The sequence below is a fragment of the Octopus bimaculoides genome, chromosome 9, assembly GCF_046866305.1.
Source record: "Octopus bimaculoides isolate indiv1 chromosome 9, ASM4686630v1, whole genome shotgun sequence".
NCBI lineage: Eukaryota > Metazoa > Mollusca > Cephalopoda > Octopoda > Octopodidae > Octopus > Octopus bimaculoides.
The window spans coordinates 82,215,921-82,240,080 of record NC_142936.1 but is presented as its reverse complement, the minus strand read 5'-3'; the positions used below and the strand labels follow the sequence as shown (position 1 = coordinate 82,240,080).

Here is a 24,160-nt window from a genome sequence, read left to right as displayed (position 1 = left end):
CAAAATACTAGAAATCTCTGTGATTATATTGCTTTCAGATTTTGGCACAAGGCCAGGAATTTCAAGGGAGGGGCTATGTCAGTTAGCTTGACCCCAGTGCTCAACTGGTACTTATTTTATCAACCTATAAGGATGAAAAGCGAAGTTGACCTTGATAGCAGTTGGACTCAGAATGTACAGATGGACCATATCCCACTTAGCACTGTGCTAACGATTCTTCCAGCTCACCACCTTATATTTGTGTGATTATATTGATGCTGGTAGTTAATTGGTACTTGACTTTATTTAGATCTGAAAGCATGGAAGATAAAGTCAGCTCCAATGTAATTTGAACCTAGGACATAATGTTGCTCTATACTGCAACATATTTTTTCTACCATGTTATTGCGAGAATCATGACACACCCTGTGAGAGTGGACTAGATGAACTTGTATAAGTGGCAGCATGTTTGACTGATAGAGGGAGATGAGAAATCATAGGAAGTCAAAAGTGATGTTTGTGAGTTCACAGAGTCACAGGAAATTGTTGAGAAGTTGTTATAGTTCATTGAAAGTTGTTTTGGATTGGTTACAGTTGTTGACAAAGTATTTGGGAATACATCAAGTGGAGACAGTTGGTGTCTACTCCATTCCCTAGTACTATATATCTCACTGTATTAGTGCATGACACTAAGGTGGCACATACAGAAATCACATTATAAAAGTGGTGATGAGTGATTCGAAGCTTACGTTGGTCATTAAGGAGTGGCTGTGTGGTAAGTAGCTTGCTTACGAACCACATGGTTCCGGGTTCAGTCCCACTGTGTGGAACCTTGGGCAAGTGTCTTCTACTATAGCCTTTGTTGAGAATTGTTTGGGATTGGTTACAGTTGTTGGCAGAGTACTTGGGAATACGTCAAGTGGAAACAGTTTAGTGTCTACTCCATTCCGTGGTACGATATATCACTCTGTATTAGTGCACAACACTGAGGTGACATATACAGAAACCACGTTATAAAATACCAGTTGATAGAATCTGTTAACTACTAGGTGCAGGAGTGGCTGTGTGGTAAGTAGCTTGCTTACCAACCACATGGTTCCGGGTTCATTCCCACTGCGTGGTATCTTGGGTAAGTGTTTTCTACTATAGCCTCGGGCCGACCAAAGCCTTGTGAATGGATTTGGTAGACAGAAACTGAAGGAAGCCTGTCATATATATGTATATATATATATATGTGTGTGTGTGTGTGTATATGTCTGTGTGTCTGTGTATGTCCCCCCCAACATTGCTTGACAACCGATGGTGGTGTGTTTACATCCCCGTAACTTAAGCGGCTCGGCAAAAGAGACCGATAGAATAAGTACTTGGCTTACAAAGAATAAGTCCTGGGGTCGATTTGCTCGACTAAAGGCGGTGCTCCAGTATGGTCGCAGTCAAATGACTGAAACAAGTAAAAGAGTAAAAGAGTACCATTCTAAGAACTATGGGAACAACAACAACATACTGAAGTTGAAAGAACAAAACATACATTCTAGCAAAGAAAACAAGTCAGGTGTTTTCTTTGTATTATAATAAAAGACTTCATTAATCCTATAATCCCTTGCTTTCTTTTTGTAGGAAATCTCATTCTTTGTTTATGAATAACTATTTTGTGAAGAGATTATCAGGGCTCATATCATAAAATTGATGTTTTGCAAAGTTAATCACATACTGAACTTTACATATCCCTAAGTAAATGTAGTTTCCTTGGAATGTAAAGTAAAATGAGAGAATAGTTTTATCTAAGGATATCTTACCTGCTTATAAAGATTTAAGTTGTGTAGTATAGACTGTCTTTTATCTTTCGCTTCAGTTACTGGACTGTGGCCATGCTGGAGCACCACCTTGAAGGGTTTTATTCAAACAGACCGACTTCAGTACTTTTTTTTTTAAAGTCTATAACTTATTTTATTAGTCGCTTTTGTGAAACTGCTAAGTCATGCGTTGTCAAGTAACACATACACACACACACACAAACACACACAGACACACTCACACATGTGTATGTGAATGTGTGCATGTGTGTATGGTGGACTCTCTAGTCACTTTGACAAATGAGGTTGCTCGGCAAGATGTAGCTGCACAATATTCTTAGTTCCTATGGCCACCTGTGTGCTGAGTCAGAGCTGAAGACTTCCAGTAGCACCCTCTACATATCCATGTTACCTCTTTCTCCATTGTCCCCAGATTTATGAAGAAGAGTGATGATGGTGGTGGTGGTGGTGGTGTCTTGGTTTGCTAGACAACCTGCACGATGAATATTATTACAGGGGTTCCAATGGTTTGTGCAGAACCTATCCAACTCTGCTGTTCCTCAAACTTGTATTAGTCTGATGCAACAAGTGATATGAGCCCAGTGGTTACCAGGATGCAGGATTTGTATGGAGTTATCTTCTCTTAGATAAACAGCTAGTGAGCTGAAGAGCCTCATCTACCCTGTATTCATTGGGATGTTTGTGAGTGACCTACTAACAAAGACAATTCCATGACATGCTAATTAATAAATAGCTGGAAACCTGATAGGTTCCTACTCTGGATGCTACTACTCTACTTAGGTGACCTGGGAAAAATATTGACTAAAAGATGGTTCCATACTCCTCAAAATCCTTGAACTCTTGAACCAGGTCCCTATTACTATATGCAGTTTAAAATCATCCCCCATATATATATATATATATATATATATATATATATATATATATACACACACACACACACACACGTATATATATATGACTGTTCAAATCTTTCTTTTTTTCTTTTTACTAGTGTGGTGTAATAAAGTTCCTAAATTCATATTTGACATTTCCAGAACTTCACATTCTCATTTACAAGAATTGAATATATTTGGCATGTCTGTTGTTTCTTGTAGAGTAGTTGAATTTTTTGCCTGAGGGTCTTTTTTTTATCATTGGGCTCCTATGCCAGCAGTCAAATGTTGATTTGTTTCTTGTGGTCAAATTTTTGACTTTTAGGTTTTCATACTACTAGCCACATGTTAATTTTTTGATGAACGTGAAGGTCAGTAAATGCTGAATATGAATTTGGGAACTTCATTGCTCCATACCAAAGAAAAAAAAATAGTAATATAAGAAATCTACAATATAAAAAAAGACATGGTCTATCACAGTCATTACAGCAGTTCTGCCACAAGTGATTGATGATTCTTGCTTGTTACTGATATCACTGTTTATTTGTTTGTTTATACACTAGACACAGATACGAGAGAGTTTCTCTGGGTGCATACTGCAGTATTATGGTGCTCCTATCCATGTTAAATATGATGTAAAGGTTCTCATTCAGTAATAATACTGCCTCCATCACTAATATCTAATAAATTACTAAAATACAAAATCTGTTTGTGTGTGTGTGTGTGTGTGTTGTTGACTAATTTTAGCCTAAAAACTGCATAGTGGGCGTAAAATGTTTTGACCTTTAAGCTTGGACAAAAGGTCATGTAACAGAAAATATTTCAAGGGAATCTAACCTGTAGAAACCTCAGAACCAAAGAATGTTGCTAATTATTAATAACAAAATGCTAGAAAATGTTGTCAACATTTTCTAAACGACAAATAAAATTTTAAGAAGTGCACTAACACTACACATACACAGACAGCGGATCTTTTTTAAAACGGGGGCCACATTTTTCATTAACGAAACACTTTGAAACTTGGAACACTGGTAGAATGTGTCATATAAAACATCTTTTTCTCTTAGTCTTCTTAAAAAAAAAAAAGAAATCCCTAAGTTATTTCATGTTAAATTTGTCGTATTTCTGTAATTTCAACCAATCACTGACGTCCATTCAGCCGATATACATTAAGTGCCGACTACATAAACAAACGATTCTGAAACAATTCTATCGGTGATAGGGTTAGGGTAAAACAGCAAATTTAAAAAGAAAAAAGCAAAACGAAGCTATGGAAATTAAATACGCTTTACACCGCTTAATCAGCCAAAGGAGTAAATATAAACAACTGAATACTTGTCAGTGATTGGTTGAAATTATCGAAATAAGACAATTTTTTACATGAAATAAATTTGAATACAAAAATATTTTTCTGTTCTATAACACAAAATAGATAAGTATACGAAATTTGAAAGTCTTTCGGTACCAAAAACACTATGTAAAACATTAATGAAAAATGTGGCCCCCGTTTTAAAAAAGATCCCAGACAGCTACACAGGTATGCAATACTTACACACAAAGATAACAGTCACATGCATGCACATGAATACATATGCACGCATGCATACAAACTTAGATACTGTGTTTGTGTATCTGTGTCTTTGACAGTTGCATGCATTCATATATAGACATGTATATGCATATACATACATGCATGCATGCATACATACATATATGCATGTATGCATACATACATACATTCATACATACATACATACACACACACAAAACTTACATACTGAGACACAGATACAAAAGCACACACACACACACACACACAGTTTTGTGGAGACATTATTTTGCTTCTCCCTATGAAACACAATTTATTCAACCATCAACAAAGGAAATTTTCTTTGGAGTACTTGAAAAAAAGGAAAAAAAAAATTATAATTACCTAAGGAGAACCTGCCATCAACACCTGTGGGTAGACCATTACAAAAAAAAAAAGAAAGAAAAGGTTTGTTTTATAAACTTTTAAAATTTTATTTACACACATTATATACGTATTTGGAGTATTTGTAAAAGTCCTACAATTGCTCAAGGAGGGACCACCTTCAATTCGTGGGGCATTGACAACATAAAAAAGTGAGGTTTGTTTCATGAAGTTTTAAAATGCTATTCACACAAATCACATTTTCACATCCAAATAATTTTGTCACACAACAAAGCATTTCAATGACTAAAAACAACACAAAATCAAAACACAACTAAATGTACAAAAAGAAAAAAAGAAAATGAACACTTTACTGTAGATATAATGGGAGAAATGTTCCAAATACTCAAATAGGTAACTTGGAAGACAGTGACAGAAACAACAACATTTTTTTCCCAAATAGCAATGAAATTCCTTTCCAAGAAAATAACAAGAAAAATGCAGAAGATAGAGTAAAATTCAGATTCACTATTATCTGAAAATCAAAAAATTAATAGTCACAATTATACATCTGCCATGCCTTGAACTTTCAAAAGTTGTTATGAAAAATAAATAGATATGTTAAGAATATAAACTGCATACAAAAGACAGTTTGCTTGTAAAAATTAAAATGTTATATTTGAATTTAAAAAAGAGAACAGCTTTGAGCTATTGGGCATCTTTCAGCACCAAATATCTAAAAAAAAAAAATGCTTACTGGTGCATTTGGTGGCACTCAAACACAGCTTGAGAAATGATTACGTGAATGGTTTTGCAGAGTGCCCAACTCAGCCTAACCAGTAATTATTCATGTTTTATTGTACATTTTAAAAATCATTTCCAGTTCTTCAATTATTTCCATGCAGATATGCATGTGGGTATACATGTATATATATATGTATATGTTTATATATGTGTACATTTGAATATATATATAAGCATATGTGTGTTTGTGTACGTATGTAGCTTTTAAGATTTCCTATTACTTATTCTATTGGTCTCTTTTGCTGAGCTGCTAAGTAACATGTAGCTTTTAAGATTTCCTAGTATGTCCTTCCATATATTGTAAAATATCTTTTACTCTTTCCTTCATATTTGTAGTCATGTTTTTTTCACATGCCATACTATTTTTTTTTCTTTGTAACCCATAGTAAAATTTACATATTTTTTGTATAATACTGTGTGTCAGGTGGCAGTAAGGGACAAACATAGATATACATGAATACACACATACATGAATACACACATACATGCATATATGTATTGGGCTTCTTTCAGTTTTCATCTACCAGATACATTCACAAGTCTTTGGTCGACTGAAGGCTATAATAAAAAGCACTTGCCCCAGGAGCTATGCAGTAGGACTGAACCTGAGACTGTGTAGTTGGGAAGCAAATTTCTTACCACACTGCCACAGCTGAGAAGTGAGTATTGTGATTGTTACTGTTTTCCTTTGTCTGGTTTTGTTAAAGTGTTATTTGTAATATTAGTTATATCACCAATGCATATATTCAATACATAATAGAAAATAATAAAAAAGAACATTTTCTCCTACCTTGGCTTAATTAAACAGCAGACAAGTGTTAATAGCATTGACAGAGAAAAGACAGAACTGAATGGCTATTCATTCAGGCAGACTAATGTAATGTTGCTTGCATGACAAAGTTTTGTTATGGCAACTTGGAGATTATACAAACCTTTGAGATAAATTATATATAAGAGTGTCTATGTGTGTAAATGTATATAGATAAGTGTGAGTGAGTGTGTGTGTGTATGTGTACATGTATACAAACATGTGTATGTACATTTATGTATTTATGCATGCACACATAGACACACATGTGTATATATATATATATATATATATATATATATATATATATATATATATATATATATATTGGGTCATCTCATAAATAATGTGTTTTTTTATACTTCTTTTATTTTTCAAAATTAAGATAGACAAAGTTCTTTTTTAATTTAAAATATACTTTCCTTCATTTTCTACAATGCTCTTCCATCTATCTGGTAGGGTTGCAAGGCCCCCTCTTTCAAAATTCACTTGCCTGTGATGAAAAATACTCCACCAGTACTGTTCTGATTGTTCATATTTTATCCATCTAAATGGATCTTGAAGATTGTAGAATAAATGATAATCAGATGGAGTAATGTCCAGCGAATATGGTGGGTGGGGTATCATTTCCCATTCAAACTGCTCCAGCCTTTGGAATGTCATCCTCACTATATGTGGCCGAGCATTATCCTGATGGAAGAACACCTTTCGTCTTAAAACCAAAGATGGTCATTTTTCTTCTAGTGCCTGTGTCGATGAATGGTTGAATGACCAAATCCAAGCTTCTCTGCTAGTTCCTCAACAATTACGATGGGATTTTGTTCCACCAGGGTTTACAGAATATCCTTGTTGAGCTCTACAGATCTTCCAGGATGAGACTCATCTTCTAGGCTGTAGTTTCCTGCTTGGAATTTCTGGAACCATCATTGACACTGGCCTTTGCTTATTGTCCAATGCCCATATACCGCATTAACATTCCGCACACTTTCCGTTGTGTTGCTGGCTTTATTGAGTTCATAAAGCAAAATATGCCGAATATGCTTCTTTGTCACTTCCATTATAGCTTTGAACAAATAACTGTTAAAATCGAACTGCACTCCTCAAAACTTGCACTAAGAATAAGGACAAGGTAAAATTATTACCTGCTTTTATAGCAAGTTGATGCAGGTAGTTTATCCCATCCCCCTCTGATTTTTAGTTCATGCACTTGAAAACACAGCATTATTTATGAGATGACCAAATATATATATACATATATATATAGGTGTGGCTGTGTGGTAAGAAGCTTGCTTCCCAATCTCATCGTTCTGGGTTCAGTCCCACTGTATGGCACCTTGGGCAAGTGTCTTCTGCTATAGCCTTGGGCTGACCAAAGCTGGAAGAATCGTTAGCACATTGGATAAAATGGTCCGTGATATTTCTTCTGTCTCCTCACATTCTGAGTTCAAATTCTGCCATGGTCAGCTTTGCCTTCATCCCTTCAGGGGCAATGTTTATACTGTACTAGTCAAGTACTGGCGTCGGTGTAACCAACTTAACAATGACTCGTCTGAAAACAGCCTACAGAGTACAATTGCAAATATGTATGTATGTAAATACGGAAATCACCGTGCATTTCAAAAAGGCCATTGAGTAATAGGAAAAACTGTGTCATGAGTTCAAATGGTTCGTTTTGAACAGTTTTAACTATGGAATGAAATTGGGAACATAATCAAAACTTTTAACCTAAGGAAACAATGTTATGAAGATCTGGAAGTTTCTGTAAGAAAATAAGGAATAAGAAAATTTGTAAAGCATAACAGTGTGTTTAGTTAATGATAATGCTTTCATTTATATCAAATACAACAGCATGCAATAATGTGGAATTTAATTTGGTATTTTTTTCTTTTTAACCCTTTAGCATTCAGTCTACTCTGTCAAATGTAATGCTTATTTATTCACATTGTTTTGAATTAATCATTCATTATTTTGTAGCTTTGAGATTTCAAAGATGCGATGGTTAGGAGGACATTGGTGGGTTGATGTTAGAAGCTGGAGTTTGAACATAAAAGAGGGAGAGTATTTGGACCCAGATATGGCTGGTTTAAATGCTAAAGGGGTTTACTTCAGTATCACATGTTTCCAGGTTCAGTCCTACTGCAAGACACCTTGGGCAAGTGTCTTCTACTATAACCTTGGACTGATCAAAGTATTGTGAGTGGATTTGTTAGAAAGAAACTGAAAGAAACCTGGTGTGTGTGTGTGTGTGTGTGTGCGTGCGCATGTGTGAGTGTGTGTATGTGTGTGTATGCGTGCATATGCGTGTAAGTAAGCAGTGTGTTGAAATTACGTGATCTGGCAGTTCTGATACTCAGAGCAGATGATTCTTACCTGCCAATGATATAAATATGTGTGCTTTTATGCATCATGCATCCATATAAGAGGTCTCTCAAGGCAAATACCACAGTATTTCTCATTGTAATCAAACATCCACTTTAAGTTAGATATAAAGATTGTCTTTTGGTAATAATACATCTTCTGTTGCTAATAATTATTTTTAAATAACCCTACTGGCTATATATATATATATATTGATAGAAAAGACAACAAAAGAAAGAAAGAGACCTCGATATTATGTAAATAGAGGAATTTATCTGTAAATAATATGTGACAATTATTCGGTAGCCATGATAAAACTGGCTATTTGTGACATCAGTGCTTGAAAAGTCACTGGAATTCTAAATATCATTGGCAATGAGATTTCTGTGACAGGCAAGCAAGGTGCCTGTCACAGAAGAAACACATTATTTTGAAATCATGTCATCTGTCAGTTCTGGCACCCATAACATTGGATGCTACATTATTTGGCATCCTAACAAAACATTCACATTATGTTGGATATAAAGATTACCTTCAAAATATATATATATATATCTGTAAATAATATGTGACAATTATTTGGTAGCCATGATAAAACTCTGAGTTTCGGATGCCAGGGCGGAAACCCACGCCGCCATCTCTTCAGTTACCTGGCCATTGAAAAATGCTATGGAAATGACATGCTTATAAAAGGTCCATTTTCATTACATTTTTCAATGGTCAGGTAACTGAAGAGATGGTGGTGTGGGTTTCCGCCCCACCATCCGAAACTCGGAGTTTTACCATGGCTACCGAATAACTGTCACATATTATTTACAGATATATACAGATGGTGTACAAATGGTGTCCTTTTTTATATTTATCAATTTTTCATGAAAAGGTGTTTGGCCATGGAGGAATATTATCTTCCTTGAAAATAGATGATGGTTGGTGATAACAGGAAGGGCATCTGGCCATAGAAAGTCTGACTCAACAAATTCCATTTGTCCCATGCAAGCATGAAAAAGTGGGCATTAAAATGATGATGATGATACACACATATATATTTGTGTGGCTGTTTGTGTGTGTGTGTTTGTGTGTGTGTACATGTGTGTGTGTGTGTGGGTGTTTGTGTGTGCATTTGTGTATGTATGTGAGTGGGTGTTTGTGTGAATGTGTGAGTGTATATAGTGCATATAATTACACACATATGTAAAGAGAACATATATCCTTTTAGACATGTTGTTTTGAAATATTCAAAACCCAACTATGTTCTGGTTCATTGTCCTAAATGACTTCTAACTCGTACAAAACCTTTTTTTACTGTCAATACCACACATATATGTATGTATGTATGTATGTATCATCATCATCATCATCATCATCATCATCGTTTAACGTCCGCTTTCCATGCTAGCATGGGTTGGACGATTTGACTGAGGACTGGTGAAACCGGATGGCAACACCAGGCTCCAGTCTGATTTGGCAGAGTTTCTACAGAGTGTAGTGGGTGCTTTTACGTGTCACCCGCACGAAAACGGCCACGCTCGAAATGGTGTCTTTCATGTGCCACCCGCACAAGCCAGTCCAGGGGCACTGGCAACGATCTCGCTCGAAAATCCTACAGGAGCCAGTCAGGCAGTACTGGCAACGGCCACGTTCAAAATGGTGCATCTCATGTGCCACCCGCACAAGAACCAGTCCAGGGGCACTGGCAACGATCTTACTTGGCTTGCCGGGTCTTCTCACGCACAGCCCATTTCCAAAGGTCTCGGTCCGTAGTCATCGCCTCGGTGAGGCCCAATGTACGAAGGTCTTGCCTCACCACCTCAGCCCAGGTCTTCCTGGGCCTACCTCTTCCACGGGTTCCCTCAACTGTTAGGGTGTGGCACTTTTTCACGCAGCTATCCTCCTCCATTCTCACCACATGTCCATACCAGCGCAATCGTCTCTCTTGCACGCCACAACTGATGCTTCTAATGTTCAGCTTTTCTCTCAAGATACTTACACTCTGACGGGTATTCACATTGACATTACACATCCAACGGAGCATACTGGCTTCATTCCTTGCGAGCTTACGTATGTCCTCAGCAGTTACAGCCCATGTTTCACTGCCATGTAGCATGGTTGTTCGTACGCATGCGTCATACAGTCTGCCTTTTACTCTGAGTGAGAGTCCCTTTGTCGCCAGCAGGGGTAAGAGCTCTCTAAACTTTGCCCAGGCTATTCTTATTCTAGCAGCTACACTTTCAGCGCACCCACCCCCACTACTAACTTGGTCGCCCAGATAGCGGAAGCTATCGACTACCTCTAGTTTTTCACCCTGGAATGAGATAGAAGTTGTTTCCTGTTTGTTTGCAGTCTTTATTGCACCTGAACATCTGCCACAAACAAAAACTAACTTGCTAGTTAACCTGCCTTTGATGTTGCTGCACCTCTTATGTGTCCATAGCTTGCACCGGGTACATCTTATAGAGTTACTACCTACTCCTTTTCTACATACTGAGCAGGGCCATCTACCTGAAGGGGTTTGTGTTTTATCTACCTTCCTACTTATTAGGATTTTGGTTTTAGCTAGGTTGACTCTAAGGCCCTTCAATTCTAGACCTTGCTTCCACACCTGAAACTTCTCCTCTAGTTCTGATAGTGACTCCGCAATTAGGGCAAGGTCATCAGCATAGAGGAGCTCCCAGGGGCAACCTGTCTTGAACTCCTCTGTGATTGCCTGGAGGACTATGGTAAATAATAGGGGGCTGAGGACGGAACCTTGGTGGACCCCTACCTCTACCCGGAATTCATTGCTGTACTCATTTCCAACCCTCACCTTACTGGCAGCATCTCTGTACATGGCTCGTGTGTGTGTGTGTGTGTGTGTGTGTGTGTGTGTGTATGCATACACACATAGATGTATAATTGTGATGTGCATGTCACTTAGTATGGGACTTCACTATAATCAATGTATGCAAGTTGAGTCCGTCATATGTATGGAATATGATAAGGTATGCAAGAGCAAACCAGGTCTCATTTATTATTCTAAAACAAACAAGAACGAAGCCATGAGATACATCAAAGCAAAATAAAAGACATAAATGTGTCATATTTGATATCAAAACTGCAAGTCATTACCAAGTTTCAAGAGGCATTGCAGAAAACATATTCTAAAAGTGATACAATATAACGAAACAAACAAAAAAAAAAGTAGGTATTTTCTAACTGTAAGTATTACTTATAATTGTTGAACAAATGGAGCTAGTATCAAAGGCATATAATTATATATGCACACACACACACACACAAAATACTTTGCCCTACCTTCAACTTCTTGATGGAGGGATGCTGTCATATGACATACAAACATGTCTTGGTCATTTTTTGACTGAGCAGAGACCATTCCTCTCCAGGTTTGACCACTGCTGATTGCTTAAAGATCGTCAGATGGACAGAAAGAGTGAGTGAAAGAAAACAAACCGTTCCTAGCAAAGATTTTTATCTTATTTATTGACACTGAAAGGATGGAAAGCTAAACTGACCTTGACAGGATCTGAACGCTGAGCATAGAGAGCTGGAATAATAATTCCAAAGCAATCTTTTAACCTTATTTCTCCTATATATATATATATATAGTAGAAATAGAATATCTTTGGTATGGCAGAGTTGCATACATTTGAATAAAAATTGCTTTTCTAATAATTATTTAATGATAAGATGTCTATAAATTGTATCATTACGACATGAATTGTAAACATCTAATCATTAAAGCGGAAAATAATTATTAGAAACATCGTCACTATTCATTTTTTCAAATATATTTATAGATACACACACATGTGCATGCAGACATAGACAGGTACACACATAGACAGGTACACACATAGACATGCAGACATAGACAGGTACATACTAAGACCAGAAAGAAATTAAGTGAGCATAGATGTGCTACGTCAATGGGCATAAATATCAGAGTACAAATGGCCTGTTAGAAAATCTGGAGAGAAGAAGAATCAGATGTTGTGTGCAAGAGAGAAGACTGCAGAGACGAGTTTGTGATGCACATGGAGGATGACAGCTCAAAAGGTGCTTCTTATGTGCTACCAGCATGGATGCCAATTATGTGACACCAGCATCAGCCATGACTATGATTTCACTTGGCTTGACAGGTCTTCTCAAGCACAGCATATTGCCAAAGGTCTTTATATACACACACAGAGTGGGGTGCAAAAGTAGGTATACAGTAAGTACTACATCAATGTTATAATATTGGGTCATCCCATAAATAATGTGATTTTTTAAATACTTCTTTTATTAAGATAAATAAAGTTCTTTTTTAATCTAAAATATACTCTCCTTCATTTTCTACAATGCTCTTCCATCTATCTGGTAGAGTTGCAAGGCATCTCTTCCAAAATTCATTTGTCTGTGACGAAAAATACTCCTCCAGTACTGTTCTGACCTTGTCTGAAGAATTCATATTTTCTCCATCTAAATGATCTTGAAGACTACAGAATAAATTATATCAGACGGGGGTAATGCCTGGCAAATATAGTGGCTAGGGTATCGTTTCCCATTCAAACTGCTCCAGCCTTTGGAATGTCATCCTTGCTGTGTGTGGCCGAACATTCTCCTGATGGAAGAACACCTTTTGTCTTGAAACCAAAGATGATTGTTTTTCTTCTAGTGCTGATTAAGCTTGTCTGACTACTCACAGTAGATCTCCTTTGTTATCATTTGGTTTGGGTTTAAAAGTTCAAAGTGGACTAAGTCTTTCATACCCCACCAAACAGATAGCAACACTTTACGTGGGTGAAGACCTTCTTTAGCCTGAGGTGCTGGTGTTTCTTACTGTCTTTAGTGCTTGACATTTTTATAGAGAACCCATTTCTCATCACCAGTCACTATTCGGTCCCAAAGAGGTTCATTTGTGAGATGTGACAGCAAAGAAAAGCACACATTCACTTCCTGCACACAATTAGACATGGAAAGTTTGTGAGGAACCCATTGATCCAATTTGTTGACTTTTCTGATGGCATGCAGGTGTCCATGAATGGTTGACTGACCAAATTCAAGCTTTTCTGCTCGTTTCTCAACAGTTACAATGGGATTTTGTTCCACCAGGGTTTATAGGACGTCCTTGTCAAGTTTATTTTCTTTTCTCATAACTGCATACCTACTTTTGCACCACCCTGTATAATATACTTGTGAGTGTGTGTGTGTGCATATATATATATATATATATACATGAAATAAAAAAGAAATAAGTGGAAATTTTACCGGTGAGTGTAAAATCTGATTACTACCAGATTACTTGAATCTATATATTGTGACTTAAATATATATATTGTTTTATTCTTTTGTTTGTTTCAGTCATTTGACTGCAGCCATGCTTCAGCATTGCCTTTTTAGCTGAACAAATCGACCCCAGGACTTATTCTTTGTAAGCCTAGTACTTATTCTATTGGTCTCTTTTGCCAAACCTCTAAGTTACGGGGACATAAACACACCAACATCAATGGTTGGGGTACAAACACAGACACACAAACATATACACACACACACCAGGTTCCAGTTTAATATGGGTTGGTTTCTATAGCTGAATGCTTTTCCTAATGCCAACCACTCCAAGAGTGTACTGGGTGTCTCTTACATATCACTGGCATGTGTACCTTTTAAGTGTCATTGGCACTGGGCACGACTATGATTTCACTTGGCCTACATGTACACACACACACACACAATGTAGCAGTTAAGGTTAAGCTTGACCTGAAATTATTTTATTTCATCTTTGTTAAAATTCTCTGGTGAGCTAATCCTTGTATAGAAATGTGCTTGAGCATATATGATAACTTGGTGAAACTTTTCTTTGGCTAGTAAAGAAAAAAAAAAAAAAAGAATCCTATAAAACATGCCAAGCCAAGAATGAATATATATGTGTGTATGTATGTATGTATGTATATATGTATGTATTTACATTTCTATGCTTATATAAACAGACAGAAAAAACACCCACATATCCGTATATATGTATACGTGTATATACATATATTTGTGTTTGTGTGTTTCTGTTTGTGGAAGTGCACACACACATGCACACAGCTCTCTTCACACTCAAATATATTATAATCTACATGGCTTATCTCTTGCGGAATATAATTAGGAGCAGTCAAGTTATGTTTGAATACACACACTCACATAGAAAACAGTCAGTGATTTACAATTATAAAGTCTAAAGTAATTGGAGGAACATTGTGTATGTATGCTTAAGAAATGCATACAAGCATAAACATGCTCAATTTCGTCTTTGTATTAATACTGTAGCATCTCAGATTCTCACTATGGTGGTGATGATGATGATGATGATGACAATGATGATTGCAGTGGTGAATGTGTTTGTAATGATAATAGTAACTATGTTTTTGTTATTGTTGTTGGTGGTGTTGTATAACCACAGGTCAGTCCTCATTAACCCATAGACTATATTATTTCATGTGGTCTCTTCACTTTTTTCTTCTTAAGACAGAGTTGTGTGATTTAAGGTAGTGGATTGGCAAAATAATGGACAAAATACTTTGCCGTATTTAATTACATATTTTTACAATCTAGGTTCAAATCCTACAAGGGACAACTTTTAAGGTGGTGAATTGGCAGAAACATTAAGTGTTGGATAAAATGCCTTCTGGTCTTCTTTCAAGTTCTCATTTAAGAGTAGCTGTCAATCATTGGGCAATAAACTGCGATTGCGAAGACCTGTTGAGGCAAGTGAAGTCATTGTCATGGCTGATGATAGTACTGCCTGATTAGAACCCATGCCGGTGGCATGTAAAAAGCACCATTTGAGTGTGGTTGATGCGAGTGCTACCTGACTGGTCCTGTGCTGGTAGCACATAAAAAGCACCATTTGAACGTGATTGTTGTCAGTGCCACCTGACTGGCTCTTGTGCCAGTGGCACATAAAAAGTACCATTCGAACGTGGTTAATGCTAGTGCCAGCTGACTGGTTCCGTGCCATTGGCATGTAAAAAGCACCATTCGAGCATGTTTGTTGCTGCTGCTGCCTGGCTGGCTGGCTCCTGTGCTGGTGGCATGTAAAAAGCACCATTCAAACATCATCGATGCCAGTACCGCCTGACTGGCCCTCATGCCGGTGACACATAAAAAGTACCCACTACACTCTTGGAGTGGTTGGCATTACAAAGGGCATCCAGCTGTAGAAACTTTGCCAGATCAGACTGGAGCCTGGTGCAGCCTTCTGGCTTGCCAGCCCTCAGTCAAAGCGTCCAACCCATGCCAGCATAAAAAGCAGATGTTATACACTGGGTTTTGGTTGACCCAAGTCTATAGTAAGAAACACTTGCCCAAATTGCAGCACAGAAGGACTGAACCGTGAATCATGTGGTTTGGAAGCAAACTTCTTACCACATAATTATGCCTGCATCCCGTATAAAGATTATCTGCAGGTCAGTTCTAATTTACTTAATTAATAATTAAACATGATATTCTATATGGTTCTTTCCTTTAGAAATTTAAATTTTAAATTAGCAAATAACTCAGATTGTAAAAACAAAAATAACAGCATACAATCCTGTAGAAAGTGTAATAGGCTGTTTCTGTTTGTAGATTGATTTAGCAATCCTGGGGCATTGTTAATAGTGATAACAGTACTGATGATTATGACAGTTATGGCACGTTCACCATTGATAGTGATGATACGGTAATCTTATTCCATGAAATTATAATTTAACAAATTCTAATTCAAGACAGGTTTTAGCATGTTCTCTTAGCACGAAGGAAAACACTAATGAAATCTTTATCCTTGGAACATATCATAACGTGTGCTTTGTGCTGAGCCCTGGGAGGGTTCGTTACACTGGGCTGAAAGCAGAAGCAGTAAGTTATACTATTTTCCAGGACTGAATGTTACAATTTTATTTAAAATTTAATTTGGGTTAATTTAAGTACAGCCAACCATCACTTGGGAATGAGTATGACTTGGTAACATGTATCAAGCTTTTGCTTACTGTTCATGAAATGTCAAATAGGTGTATGAAGTATAAGGCATCAGATAGGAACCTGGAATGTATGCATTAAGCATGAGGTATTAAAAAAAGTGTGGAATATATGTACCATGTATGAGGCATCAAATAACATGGAATGTATGCTCCAAGCATGAGGCATAAAAAAGGAGTGTGGAATGTATGCACCAAGCATGAATCATCAAATAGGAGTGTAGAATGTATGCACCAAGCATAAGGTATCAAATAGGAGCATAGAATATATGCACCAAATAGGAGCATGGGATATATGCACGAAGCATAAGGCATCAAATAGGAGCATGGGATATATGCACGAAGCATAAGGCATCAAATAGGAGCATGGAATATATGCACCAAGCATGAGGCATCAAATAGGAGCATGGAATATATGCACCAAGCATGAGGCATCAAATAGGAGCATGGAATATATGCACCAAGCATGAGGCATCAAATAGGAGCATGGAATATATGCACCAAGCATGAGGCATCAAATAGGAGCATGGAATATATGCACCAAGCATGAGGCATCAAATAGGAGCATGGAATATATGCACCAAGCATGAGGCATCAAATAGGAGCATGGGATATATGCACCAAGCATGAGGCATCAAATAGGAGCATGGGATATATGCACCAAGCATGAGGCATCAAATAGGAGCATGGAATATATGCACCAAACATGAAGCATCAAATAGGAGCATGGAATATATGCACCAAGCATAAGGCATCAAATAGGAGCATGGGATATATGCACCAAGCATACGGCATCAAATAGGAGCATGGGATATATGCACCAAGCATAAGGCATCAAATAGGAGCATGGAATATATGCACCAAACATGAGGCATCAAATAGGATTGTGGAATATATGCACCAAGCATCAAATAGGAGCATGGAATGTATGCATTAAGTATGAGGCATCAAATAGAAGTGTGGAATATAAGCACTAAGCATAAGGCATCAAACAGGAATGTGGAATGTATGCACTGAGGCATCAAATTCAGTTCAAGAATTGAAAGAAATGAAGAGGTACCACCTGGACATTCTTGGAGTCAGCACTTGCTGTTTGCCAGGATCTGGATGAAATATTTTCATTTAACTTCAACTCAGCCAGATGGAGGAGCAGATCTGTAATTACAGCCATTCAAGTATTGACCATTCCAATATTTTCTTTGGTACAATGCATCCAGAATCACATTATCCAAGGTAACCTTTTTAGTTGGTGTTTTAAAGTGAAACAAGGTGATTTGAGGGAAAATTGCCTACTATTTCTAGCAGGTTGAGTGACTACATAGAGACTACTTCATTAGCAAAATATTTTGTGTTACCATTATCAATATTTTATTACAGTATGGAGGTCAAATTCTTCTTTGTAGATCATTCAGAAACCAAATAGTATTTTTTATAGTGAAGTAATTGCCAGCATAATGCAATGAGCTTCAGTTATTGTATTTCCTGGTGTTGAGGACAGTCTGACCTTGAAGATGCACTCCAGTTTTAGCCACTTTCATATACTTTAACAAAATGTTTTTGTAAATGACTTAGATATACATCCAGCTAATCACTTGTAGTTTACACTTTTTATCTTTTACAATGTAGAGACATGACAAAATTAGTATAGATAAACCTTCATCAATGTCTTATGAAAACTGTAACCTTTATTCATTAGGATGCCAAATAAATATTTGAGACTTATTTTAAGGGGGAAAAAAAAAAAAAAAAAAAAAAAAAAAAAAAAAAAATCGCTGCCGACTTCCAGTCGAGCTTCTGGGCATCTAAATATATTCATTACCTGATAGCTCTATCTGGTAACTACTCCTGAACACATGCGATATATAAAGTCAATTTCGTTTCTGTCAGTCAGTCAGTGAGTCTCATTACATCTCATGAGCACTCTAGATTAAATTGGAAATATAAGCAAATGAGATGACATCCATATACAGGAGAGGTATATGGCTATCATCACTTCACTAAACCATGCAGAGGTAAGGGTAATAACTCAAATTTAAAGAGAAAAACTTATTTTTAAATGAATTGATATATAAAGATCTTATTAATTAAAATTGGAAATGGATAATGTGGAGAGGAGAAGGACGGTCAGACATCTAGCAGATACTGTGACAAGTTCAGACATGTTTCAGTCATATATATGGACTTGAAATGTCAAAAACTTTTCCATTCTTCCGGAATGTCAAACTAATATCTCTGCTTGTTGTTTCCTCACTTGTCTTTGTCTTAAGTTTTCTCTACATTTGAACTATATATTTACATACAGGGATTTTTGGGGCCAATTTCGGGAGTTTGCACAAAAGGGAAAGAAAACAATATCCTATCTAAAAATTAAAAAAAAAATTATCAACTAGATCATGGCCAGGAGATAACACTTTCTTCAAAGTAGCCCCCCTCAGTTTCCACCACAGCCTCAAGATAGCTCTGGAACCCAGCTCATGCATTCCTCAATGTGTCTCTGGGAAGATCTTTGAACTGATTCTGGCTGAAATCTTTTTCATCTGAGAAGAACCAGATCATCCCCGACTCAACAGAATGCCTGTTTGTTCAGGAGCTTCTTTGCCTTTGTCAAGAGGTTCCCCTTGGCTTTGTGCTTCTTGTAGGAGTGGTAGCAGAGGTCTTCATTGTGGAAACTCCAATACCCATCTCTGTCACCAGAGTCTGGATTCCCTTGCTCAGATCTTCCATCACATTGCCTAGCAATTATTGGATGAATTCCAGTGTGCAGATGCTGCCAGAACACCTGCTGTGTCCCTTCCTGCTTCGCAATCTGTCGCAGCTGCCCATGTCATATCTTATAGCCTTTACAGTGTTCACAGGTCATTGAGCAGCAGTCATGGTGCAGGTATTTTCATACCTGGCCTGGATTATCATGATACAAGTAAAGTCTTTTCAAGTATTCAGATGGCTTCTAATCCTCCACTTTTCTCAACTACACCTTTAATGCCACTGATTGTTCACCTATATACCTATATACATCTAGCGGTTCCTGAAAAAAGGGAAAAAAAACCAAAACAAATCATCAAATTTAGCCCAAACACCCTGTGAGTGTATGTATACATATGTATGTATACAGGTGTATCTGCGTTTATGCTTGTCTCTCACAACTTCTTGACAAATGGTGCTGGTTTGTTTGCATTCCCATAACTTAGCAGTCTGGTACTGACTGTATTGGTCTGTTTTGCTGAACTGCGAAGTTACAGGGGCATAAGGTAACTAGTATTGGTTGTCAAGCGCTGGAGAAGGGAACAAACACAAAAACACACACACACATACATGAATGCAACACTTTAATAATGCAAGGGAGATATGTATTCACGTTAACATTTAGAAAATGGAACAAACAGATAACTCATGTCCTCATTTACATTTTTTTCCTCATTAAAAAGTAGTAACAACACAAACAGTAAGAAAAATATAAAAAACAACACAAAAACACTGATTTCTGGATGTTTTCTTTCTTTTTTTTTTTTTAATCTGTCAATCAAAAATACAGTGGAAGATGTTAATAAACTCATCCCAAGAAATAATTACATATCATTAGATATAATTATTATTTTTTGTTTGTTTTTAGGTGTAGTCCAAATTAAGGAGAAAAATTTTATTATCAAAGAACTTCTTTTATTATATTTGCATATATATATATATATATATATATATTATATATAATTTTTTTGTTGTTTTTATTTATATATGTATTCACAAAGATCACAGGATTTGAGACTAAGCTTGGGACTCACTTCACAGCATTTGTGATGTCACATGTAGAAATAATTTTGACAGACTCATTTTGCGTACAATGTATGTATGCGAATATACAGTTGCATACATATATACATTATATATTTATATATATAAACTTTATATCTATATAAATATACATTATACATACATAATGTACATCATAAACATTTTTATATTTATATAATTTATATATATAAATTTTATATCTATCTATATTTATAGATGTGTAAAATGTACGTAAATATATATATGTATATATATATATATATACATACACATACACTAAATGCTGTTCTTATTTTGCACATTGTAGAAACAGCATATGCAAAGAATGCATTTTCAAATAGTTAAGTGGCTATCTTTCCTTCGTAAATCTCTCTCTTGTTAGATAGCCGAGTTACTTGACTTTTCATGACCAGAGGTATCCAGCAATGGGTGATCAACTCCATTGACCTGACTTTTACATGGAGACCAGCGGGATATAGCTTCTCTGGTCGCACCGGCTGCATTTCCACAGGAAATGTGGAACTCAGCACTGCATGCTAATGAACCACTTGTTAGCTTTACAGTGCTCTCTATGTGTGTGCTGGTTGCAGCAGCAAGACGTTCCCACCCTGTGGTACCTATTAACAGTTAGGTGGACTGAGCCATTTGTGAGTTAAGTGCCTTCGGCCACAGACACAATATATTACCAGTATATGAACCAAGATATAAAATACTGATCTCCCACCCCCAACATCTCAGATGTATGTATGATATTCTATCATCTTGGTCATTTGTGCTTCACAACTGGCTGTATACATGTTTTTTATATGTAATAACAAAACTAAAATTCCACCTTTAACTTCTGGTAGCAGTGTTATCAGTGTATAATTTCTTCTGTTTTATTCTTAATCCATGGTAAGGAAAAGATTTTTTAAACCAGTACAAAAATCTTTAGGATCACTTCAGTGTCCGAAATAGCCTAATGGGTTGAAAAACAGAAAATGTTTATAGGCTAAAGAAGTTTAATAACATTAAGGGCATATCTATAACTGATTATACGAGGGGGTGCTGAAAAGTTTCTGGCTTTGGGTAAAAGAAAACACAGGAGGATTAGTCAATTATTCCTCTCTCAGGTTCACACGCTTATTGCAGCAGTCCTTCAGTTTTTCTAAGCCCTGTAAAAAGAACTTGGAAGGTTGGGCCCCTAACGAGGCCTTTTGTGATGCCCTTTAAAGCCAAGAACTTTACTATCCCTCAAATATGCCCTTAATTTGTTGTAAACCCTCACCTTACCTAATGAAACACACAGAAAGGAAATAAAAAAAATACATGTGTTTCAGAATGTTGGTGCACCAGGAAGATAATACCAGCAGTAATCAATCAGAAAATGTATCAATATATCAATCAAACTGGTGAATGAATAATGAACAACATAAGTTGGCCAAGAGGGACATGAAAAAAAAACTAAACTTTTTTTTCAGGTTTTAAAAGCAAAAATGGTGGTGGTGGTGGGGATGATGGTGGTATTTTTGTTTTTTTTCTTTTTTGGCATATCATTTTTGTAGTTTTGTTGGGGAGGGAGAGGAGAGGAAAAAAATTTAAACAAAAACAGGGTGGAAGTGGGGAGTAAACACCAACGAAATCATTTCAAAGTTTCATATAATTTTAAAAAGGGAAACGGGGAGGGTTATTATTAAGCTTTTAAACAATTAATATTTGATTGCTGATTATAATCTTTCTGTAACAATTAAAAAAACCCAACAAAACAAAAACAAACTCAAGTACATAATACAGTGAGTTTATATGTTCTTTTGTTCTTTTTTTTTTCCATAAGAAAGAAATCAACCAATAAATTCTTCACTTTCTATTTCAAATTTGTTGTTCATTTTCATAAAAATATACTTGGTAGGGCTGTTTTTTTTTCTTCTTTAATAACAACAACAATAACAAGACACTTTCATCCCACTCTCTCTCTCTCCAAACATACAGAAAGAGAATCTTACATGTGAACAATCTAAAATAAGACTTTATATTACACAGGAGACAAAAAGAAAAATGTTTTATGTATGTAATATTTAAAGTATATGCATGCATGTAATGACTGCCTTTGTTTGGTACAACTGTTTAATCATTGAATGAAAGATTTTATCAGTTTGAAAAATAATCATGTTATTTATATATTCATTCAGGAAACCCTGCAAACAACTTTTAAAGAAAATATGATAAAGATTGGACTTACAAACTAACAACTCAACCACACAGGTCACCCAAGGTTCTTCTGGTGAGACTCACTGAAATGTTTTATAGCAATCCTCATTTATTGGAACTAAACTAGACAAATGAAGTTATGATCAAACATATTTTCACATACTCTGAATTCAATATTAAGAAATTATTATTATCATTCGTCGTCATGGCACTCCATCGGTTCTGACGACGAGGGTTCCAGTTGATCCGATCAATGGAATAGCCTGCTCGTGAAATTAACGCGCAAGTGGCTGAGCACTCCACAGACACGTATACCCTTAACGTAATTCTAAGGGAGATTCAGTGTGAAACTCCTTGGAAAATTTGAGGAATTTCTGTACCTGCATGTATGAATAAACTAAGGAAAATTCTACCTTTATCATTATTATCAATATACTATTCTGTACACTACCAAAAATGTTTATTCCATAATGAAGGGGCATGTGGCCTAGTGGTAAGCTGTTGCCCTCATGCTTGCGAGATCGTGAGTTTGTTTCCCAGGCTGGTGGTACATTGTGCTCTTGAGCAAAACACATCATTTCATGTTGCTCTGGTGTCCCTTTTGATCAGGAGGGAATGTTGGCCCACTTGCCTAGCCAGTGGGGTGGCATCATTGGAAGGCTAAAATGATGCAAAGTACACTGTGACCAGTGATGTGTAACAACATCTGATATATTCTGGTCAGTCATGTGATACACGGACACACACACACATATATATATATATATGTGAAATGATCTTTCTAAATAAAAATTTTCTTTGATATCATATCATCAGAAAAGGCTGAAATAACACACAAAAGGCTGCATGCATCCTTCAGCCACATAATGAAAATGAAGAAGCAAGCAGATACCCAATTAAAAAATATATATATAAAGTATGGCGTAATTATTACGTAATTTTTTAAATTAAGAGTCAGGATATGGAGTTCATTCTAACCTTGACGTCAACAGGGTGGATATAGAAAGCAGCCAATATGAGCCTTTTAGAATTAGAATTATTTTTGCAGGCAATAATTGTGAATATGAAAAGAAGGACTACACTCAAACACTATCATTAGATTATACACCCCCCCCCCCCAAGGAGTGGAGAGAAAAATGTAAAAAAGCAGAAAGCTTGTTAAAACACTCCTCACTGTGTATGATACAAAGCATAAGTCATGAAAAATGGGAAATACAAGTCTGTTTGCTAGGGAATATTTTATGATATAGTATGACAAAGTAGTAAATAATCTGAGAGGCCAAAGCTGTTTTTGCCCAATAAATCCATGTGCAGTGCAAAAAGAAATAATATTAAAATAGTAAAATATAAAGTAATACAGTGCCAACAGCTGGTAATGTGATTAAGTTCCTAAATAAATCACAACTGTAAGGATTTTTTTGTTCTCTTCAGAAGTTTTATTGTTTGTCAAGATAACCTACTGACAGTTGACGTTTTAATTAAAAAAAAAAAAAATGCTGCCAGCTTGTATCATCCCTTGTCAAAACTGAATGGTCATATTAAGAAATTATTCAAAAGTTTATTTTGAAGAGAACTGAAACCAAAGTTTCCTTGTCAGCAAGTTTTCTTTTACATATCCTTAAAAAACTACGCAAAAAGAGGTTTTTAAGACAAAAAGG

At 36.3% G+C, this 24,160-nt stretch overlaps 2 protein-coding genes across 7 annotated transcripts in view; both read right to left on the bottom strand.

The window, feature by feature from the left end:
• Positions 1–8,700, bottom strand: part of LOC106867261 (uncharacterized) — a 40,540-nt gene extending 31,840 nt beyond the window's left edge. For 2 of the 3 annotated variants that reach the window (XM_014912077.3, XM_014912078.3), the window contains exons 1-2: positions 6,175–6,331; positions 4,602–4,625 (exon numbers count right to left, since the gene is read on the bottom strand). The gene's annotated coding sequence lies outside the window, so the exon portion shown is untranslated. Of the gene's footprint in view, positions 1–4,601; positions 4,626–6,174; positions 6,332–8,562 lie in introns of those variants that run through there. The other variant, XM_089357883.1, reaches the window with a different exon arrangement.
• A 13,120-nt stretch (positions 8,701–21,820) lies between these two features.
• The window catches only part of LOC106867263 (uncharacterized), a 113,500-nt gene continuing 111,160 nt past the window's right edge, over positions 21,821–24,160 (bottom strand). For all 4 annotated transcript variants that reach the window (XM_089357881.1, XM_089357880.1, XM_089357879.1 and 1 more), the window contains one exon: positions 21,821–24,160. This exon is cut by the window's right edge and continues 1,446 nt beyond it. The gene's annotated coding sequence lies outside the window, so the exon portion shown is untranslated.